Source organism: Entelurus aequoreus, linkage group LG07 (genome assembly GCF_033978785.1).
Source record: "Entelurus aequoreus isolate RoL-2023_Sb linkage group LG07, RoL_Eaeq_v1.1, whole genome shotgun sequence".
Taxonomy (NCBI): Eukaryota; Metazoa; Chordata; class Actinopteri; order Syngnathiformes; family Syngnathidae; genus Entelurus; species Entelurus aequoreus.
The window spans coordinates 54,296,298-54,303,360 of record NC_084737.1 but is presented as its reverse complement, the minus strand read 5'-3'; positions in this window follow the sequence as shown (position 1 = coordinate 54,303,360).

Below are 7,063 nucleotides of genomic sequence, written 5' to 3'. Positions count from 1 at the left end.
GTAAAAGTCGGAACTACAATACATAGTAATATGCAAAACATAAAAAAATGACTTAAGTAGTTTACAACACTGTATCTCATGTTTGAATAAATAAAGTGTACGAGTAAAGAATGAAACCTGGTTTCTAAAGCAAGTTTTAAAAGATGTGTGGGACTACTTTCTTTCCATATGACTTCATGTAGAAGGCATGAAGGCGAGACATCCCCCAGCTCTGTGTTGTCATGGTAACAGGCGGAAATATATTTAACTCTTTCCTTGGCCTACTTGAGTGTAACAGGTCTTTCCTATCCTACTAAACTATTGAACTTTTCTCACACAAGGATATGTTTTAATACTTAGATTTTCTTCTGTGTTAATCCCTTTTATAATCTACAAAACCCAAAACCAGTGAAGTTGGCACGTCGTGTAAATCGTAAATAAAAACCTGATATAACAATTTGCAAATCCTTTTCAACCTATGTGCAATTGAGTACACTGCAAAAACAAGATACTTATTGTTCAAACCGGTAAACTTTGTTATTTTTTGCAAATATTAGCTAATTTGGAATTTGATGCCTGCAACATGTTTCCAAAAAGCTGGCACAAGTGACAAAAAAGACTGACAACGTTGAGAAATGCTCATCAAACACTTATTTGGAACATCCCACAGGTGAACAGGCTAATTGGGAACCAGTGGGTGCCATGATTGGGTATAAAAGCAGCTTCCATGAAATGCTCAGTCATTCACAAAAAACGATGGGGCGAGGGTCACCACTTTCTGAACATACGCGTGAGCAAATTGTCCAACAGTTTAGGAACAACATTTCTCAACCAGCTATTGCAAGGAATTTAGGGATTTCGCCATCTACAGTTCGTAATATCATCAAAATGTTCAGAGAATCTGGAGAAATCCCTGCACGTAAGCGGCATGGCCGAAAGCCAACATTGAATGCCTGTGATCTTGGATCCCTCAGGCGGTACTGCATCAAAAAGCGACATCAGTGTGTAAAGGATATCACCACATGGGCTCAGGAACACTTCAGAAAACCACTTTCAGTAACTACAGTTCGTCGCTACATCTGTAAGTGCAAGTTAAAACTCTACTATGCAAGCCGGAAGCCATTTATCAACAACACCCAGAAACACTTTGCTGGGCCCGAGCTAAGATGGACTGACGCAAAGTGTAAAAGTGTTCTGTGGTCTGACGAGTCCACATTTCAAATTGTTTTTGGAAACTGTGGACGTTGTGTCCTCCGGACTAATGAGGAAAAGAACCAGCTGGACTGTTATAGGCGAAAAGTTCAAAAGCCAGCATCTGTGATGGTATGGGGGTGTAGTGCCCAAGACATGGGTAACGTACACATCTGTGAAGGCACCATTAATGCTGAAAGGTACATACAGGTTTTGGAGCAACATATGTTGCCATCCAAGCAAGGTATTTTTCATGGACGCCCCTGCTTATTTCAGCAAGACAATGCCAAGCCACAATATGCACGTGTTATAACAGCGGGGCTTTGAAGTAAAAGAGTGCAGGTATTAGACTGGGCTGCCTGTAGTCCAGACCTGTCTCCCATTGAAAATGTGTGGTGCATTATGAAGCCTAAAATACCACAACGGAGACCCCGAACTGTTGAACAACTTAAGCTGCATATCAAGCAAGAATGGGAAAGAATTCCACCTGAAAAGCTTCAAAAATTGGTCTCCTCAGTTCCCAAACGTTTACTGAGTGTTGTTAAAATGAAAGGCCATGTAACACAGTGGTAAAAATGCCCCTGTGCAATGTGTTGCAGCCATTTGTCATGATCTGTGGTCCGGATCATGTTTTGTATTTTCAGTTAGTTTTGGACTCCTTGAGTTCCTGTTTGTGCACCTCTGAGTTTGTTTTGGTTGCCATGGTTGCTCGTTGTGTTCACCTGTCTCTGATTAGTGTTTGCCCGCTCACCTGCTTCCCGAGCACTAATCAGAGGCATTATTTAAGCCTGCCTTTGCCGGTCAGTTGGGCTGTCGTCATTGTTTGCTTCATGCCTTTTCTACGTAAGATGTGTTTGCTACATGCACCTGTTACGTGAGTTTTGCTTTGTCTCTAGTTTATGCTAAGTGTTAGCTTCTATGTTTCCTGTGCTAAATTTTTGCCTTAGCTTCCCGTGTGTTAGGCATGCTTGCCTTTGTTGTTTGCCTGTATTTTGTAAGTTGGATGATTTATGAGGACTAAATCATATCCTACCTCACGCTTTCGTCCGGAGTCGTCCGTCTGCATCCCGGGGGAACGAACCCCGCAGTAAGCTGCGACCCAAACCGTGACACCATTAAATTAAGTTAATGATTATTTGCAAAAAAAAATTACATTTTTCAGTTTGAACATTAAATATCTTGTCTTTGCAGTCTATTCAATTGAATATAAATTGAAAAGGATTTGCAAATCATTGTATTCTGTTTTTATTTACGATTTACACAACGTGGCAACTTTAATGGTTTTGGGTTTTGTAAGTTTATCTGCATGGAGTTCAAATCCCAGCCGAGTCATACCAAAGACTATAAAAATGGGACCCATAACCTCCCTGCTTGGCACTCAGCAACAAAGGGTTGGAGTTGGGGGTTAAATCACCAAAATGATTCCCGGGCGCGGCGCCGCTGCTGCCCACTGCTCCCCAAGGGGATGGGACAAATGCAGAGGACAAATTTCACCACATCTAGTGTGTGTGTGACAATCATTGGTACTTTAATCTTTAATTTATACCTATATACAAGGTGTCCCTAATGTTTGCACATATAACATACAAATATGTTGTACAAAAAGTTAAAATTAATGAATAAATAAAATTATTAATATTGTAAATCAATCATAGATTCTTTAAAAAATCGCAACCTCTAAAATTTATATCATAACTATTTAAACAATCACAATTATAACATGCATAAAACATGCATTAAATTGTTTAATAAATGTAGAAATAAACAATTGTATGATATACTTTTGCGTCTGTGTTGGTATTTATTTTCAGCTATTGTGTGTGTGTGTGTGTAAATATTGCTGTACCGTAATCCCAATGATAAAAGTGTCACTAATGTGGGGACATATAATATGCACATATAATATACATACATCATTGTTCCGAAAAAGTTTAATTTAGATATGCATTACAGTAGTTAACAAATGAATGACAAACAATACATTAAATCTTTAATAATTAAAAAATGACGATTGAATGTAACAATTGAATGAGTACAATATGAGATGAGAAGATTAATTCAAAAATAATACAATTATACATTAAAATTTCCATCCATCCATTTTCAACTGCTTGTCTCTTTTGGGTTCCCAGCTGCACTTGGGCGGAAGGCGGGGTACACCCTGGACAAGTCGCCACCTCATCACAGGGCCAACACAGATAGACAACATTCACACTCACATTCACACTATAGCAGGGGTGTCAAACTCATTTTAGGTCGGGGGCCACATGGAGAAAAACCTACTCCCAAGTGGGCCAGACTTGTAAAATCACGGCACGATAACTTAAAAATAAAGACAGCCTCAGATTGTTTTCTTTGTTTAAAAATAGAACAAGCACATTCTGAAAATGTACAAATCATATTGTTGTTGTTTTTTTTACACTTACATGTTGCGGTTAATAGTATTCTATCTTTATTTGTCGTTATTTATATTTTCTGAATAAATTATGTGATAATGTTCATCAGTCAACTCATTGGTGTTCATTTTCAATCTATCAAGATAACAAAAATTATATGAAAACCAAATTACAGCATGTTATGTAGTTTGATCATTTACCTCGACTGATGTACTAACATCATGTGGTTTATTTTGTACATACACTACCGTTCAAACAATTTTGTGGAATAGCCTTCATTTCTAAGAACAAGAATAGACCGCCGAATTTCAGATGAAAGTCCTCTTTTTCTGGCCATTTTGAGCGTTTAATTGACCCCACAAATGTGATGCTCCAGAAACTCAATCTGCTCAAAGGAAGGTCAGTTTTGTAGCTTCTGTAACGAGCTGAACTGTTTTCAGATGTGTGAACATGATTGCACAAGGGCTTTCTAATCATCAATTAGCCTTCTGAGCCAATAAGCAAACACATTGTACCATTAGAACACTGGAGTGATAGTTGCTGGAAATGGGCCTCTATACACCTATGTAGATATTGCACCAAAAACCAGACATTTGCAGCTAGAATAGTCATTTACCACATTAGCAATGTATAGAGTGTATCTCTTTAAAGTTAAGACTAGTTTAAAGTTATCTTCATTGAAAAGTACAGTGCTTTTCCTTCAAAAATAAGGACATTTCAATGTGACCCCAAACTTTTGAACGGTAGTGTATGTAGCATCATCTACAAAGATTCACTGTTATGTGGATCCACTATGGACTGTACTTAGATGGGGCGTTACCCACATATGCGGTCCTCTCCAAGGTTTCTCATAGTCATTCACATCGACGCCCCTTATGTGGGCTCTGTGCCGAGGATGTCGTTGTGGCTTGTGCAGCCCATTGAGAAATAAACATTGATTGATTGATTGAAAGAATGTCAATTGCGACATCCAGTGGACACATTTCGAACAGCGGTTTATTTCATTCAAATATTTCAGGTTAATTGTTATACTTAGCAAACTCATCCCGCGGGCCGGATAAAACCTGTTCGCGGGCCTGATCCGGCCCTCGGGCCGTACGTTTGACACCCCTGCACTATAGGGACAATTTAGTGTCCCCAGGTGCATGTCTTTGGAGGTGGTAGGAAGCCGGAGTGCCCGAAGGGAACCTGCGCAGTCACGGGGTGAACATGCAAGCTACACAGAGAAAGACCCTGAGCCCGGAGATCGAACCCAGGATCAAACCCAGGACCCAAACTTGTTTTCTTTTTCATTATTTTTTTTAATGACTTAAGTAACGTTTATTACAACATTTTTCCAAAACACAATATAGAATGTGAGATATAACAGGATAATGCATAGATTTATCATTTGTTTTCAAAACGGTTACAAAAAGTGGGACCCCAAAAATTTACTGTGGGACCCCATTTTTGTGACTTGATTTAGAAAATTCCCAACATCAACACTGATGGAGTATTGGTGTGTGCAAAACAGCAGCAGGCGGCTGTGGCCTGCGGGCCGGTTCTAATATTAATCAAATATCATCCCGGGGGCCTTGGATACTTCTTTTACTTTACTTGGACTACACGTGTTTTAAAGCATTTAAAAAAAATCTATTGATTCGTTTGCACTGTATGTTTTTATTCATTTTAGTTCTGCACTTTGTTTTTACATTTTCTTTGTTCTTAAATGCTGTTAAACATTGAAGTTTTGATTATGTAAAGCATGTTGAGCTTTTGTGTATGAAATGTGGTATATGAACCACAGAGCACTCGGAGAGCACAGACCTCCGCTAAGCCCTATGTCCCAATTTTAGAATCTTGAATCCAGGCAGTGACCTGTCACCTCCAAAATATAATCCTCTGCTGTTCCTTATCCCATTTTTTATATTTCCTGAAATTCACATGAAAAATTGGCCATACCTTTTTAGTTATGTTGCCAACTAACTAAACCAGTGTTTTTCAACCTTTTTTGAGCCAAGGCACATTTTTTGCGTTCAAAAAATCCGGAGGCACACAACCAGCAGAAATCATTAAAAAACGAAACTCAGTAGACAGTAAAAAGTCGTTGTCGCAATTGTTGGGTATGACTTTAAACCATAACCAACCATGCATCAATATAGCTCTTGTCTCAAAGTAGGTGTACTGTCACGACTTGTCACATCACGCCCTGACTTATTTTGAGTTTTTTGCTGTTTTCCTGTGTGTAGTGTTTTAGTTCTTGTCTTGTGCTCCTATTTTGGTGGCTTTTTCTCTTTTTTTTGGTATTTTCCTCCAGCAGTTTCATGTCTTCCTTTGAGCGATATTTCCTGCATCTACTTTGTTTTAGCAATGAAGAATAATTGATTGTTTTCATCCTTCTTTGGCCCTGCGATTAGGTGGCGACTTGTCCAGGGTGTACCCCGCCTTCCGCCCGATTGTAGCTGAGATAGGCTCCAGCGCCCCCCGCGACGCCGAAGGGAATAAGCGGTAGAAAATAGATGGATGGATGGCATCCTTCTTTGCGGGGACATTGTTGATTTTTTATTTTTTTAATTTTTTGTACCAATGATTGTCACACACACACTAGGTGTGGTGAAATTTGTCCTCTGCATTTGACCCATCCCCTTGTTCACCCCCTGGGAGGTGAGGGGAGCAGTGGGCAGCAGCAGTGGGCAGCAGCAGTGGGCAGCAGCAGTGGGCAGCAGCAGTGGCGGCGCCCGGGAATCATTGATTGTCATGTCATGTTCGGATGTACATTGTGGACGCCGTTTTTGCTCCACAGTAAGTCTTTGCTGTCGTCCAGCATTCTGTTTTTGTTTAAAACTGAACTGGCTACAAAGTAGTTTCGTTCTGCATAGCCATCCCCAAACTTCAATGCCTTTTCTTAGGGGAACTTACCTTTTGTTTATTTTTGGTTTAAGCATTAGACACCTTTTTACCTGCACACTGCCTCCCGCTGTTTCCGACATCTACAAAGCAAGTAGCTACCGACTGCCACCTACTGATGTGGAAGAGTATTACACGGTTACTCTGCCGAGCTCTAGACAGCACCGACACTCAACAACACATAATTTGCAGACTATAGGTCAATCAATCAATTAATCAATGTTTACTTATACAGCCCTAAATCACAAATGTCTCAAAGGGCTGCACAAGCCACAACGACATCCTTTGCTCACATCCCACATCAGGGCATGGAAAAACTCAACCCAATGGGACAATGAGAAACCTTGGAGGGGACCGCAGATGTGGGGACCCCCCCCTGGACGACCGGTCTAATGGACGTCGAGTGGATCTAGCATAATATTGTGAGAGTCCAGTCCATAGTGGATCTAACATAATAGTGAGAGTCCAGTCCATAGTGGGGCCAGCAGGAGACCATCCCGAGCAGAGACCGGTCAGCAGCACAGAGACGTCCCCAACCGATGCACAGACGAGCGGTCCACCCCGGGTCCCGACTTTGGACAGCCAGCGCTTCATCCGTGGCCACCGAACCT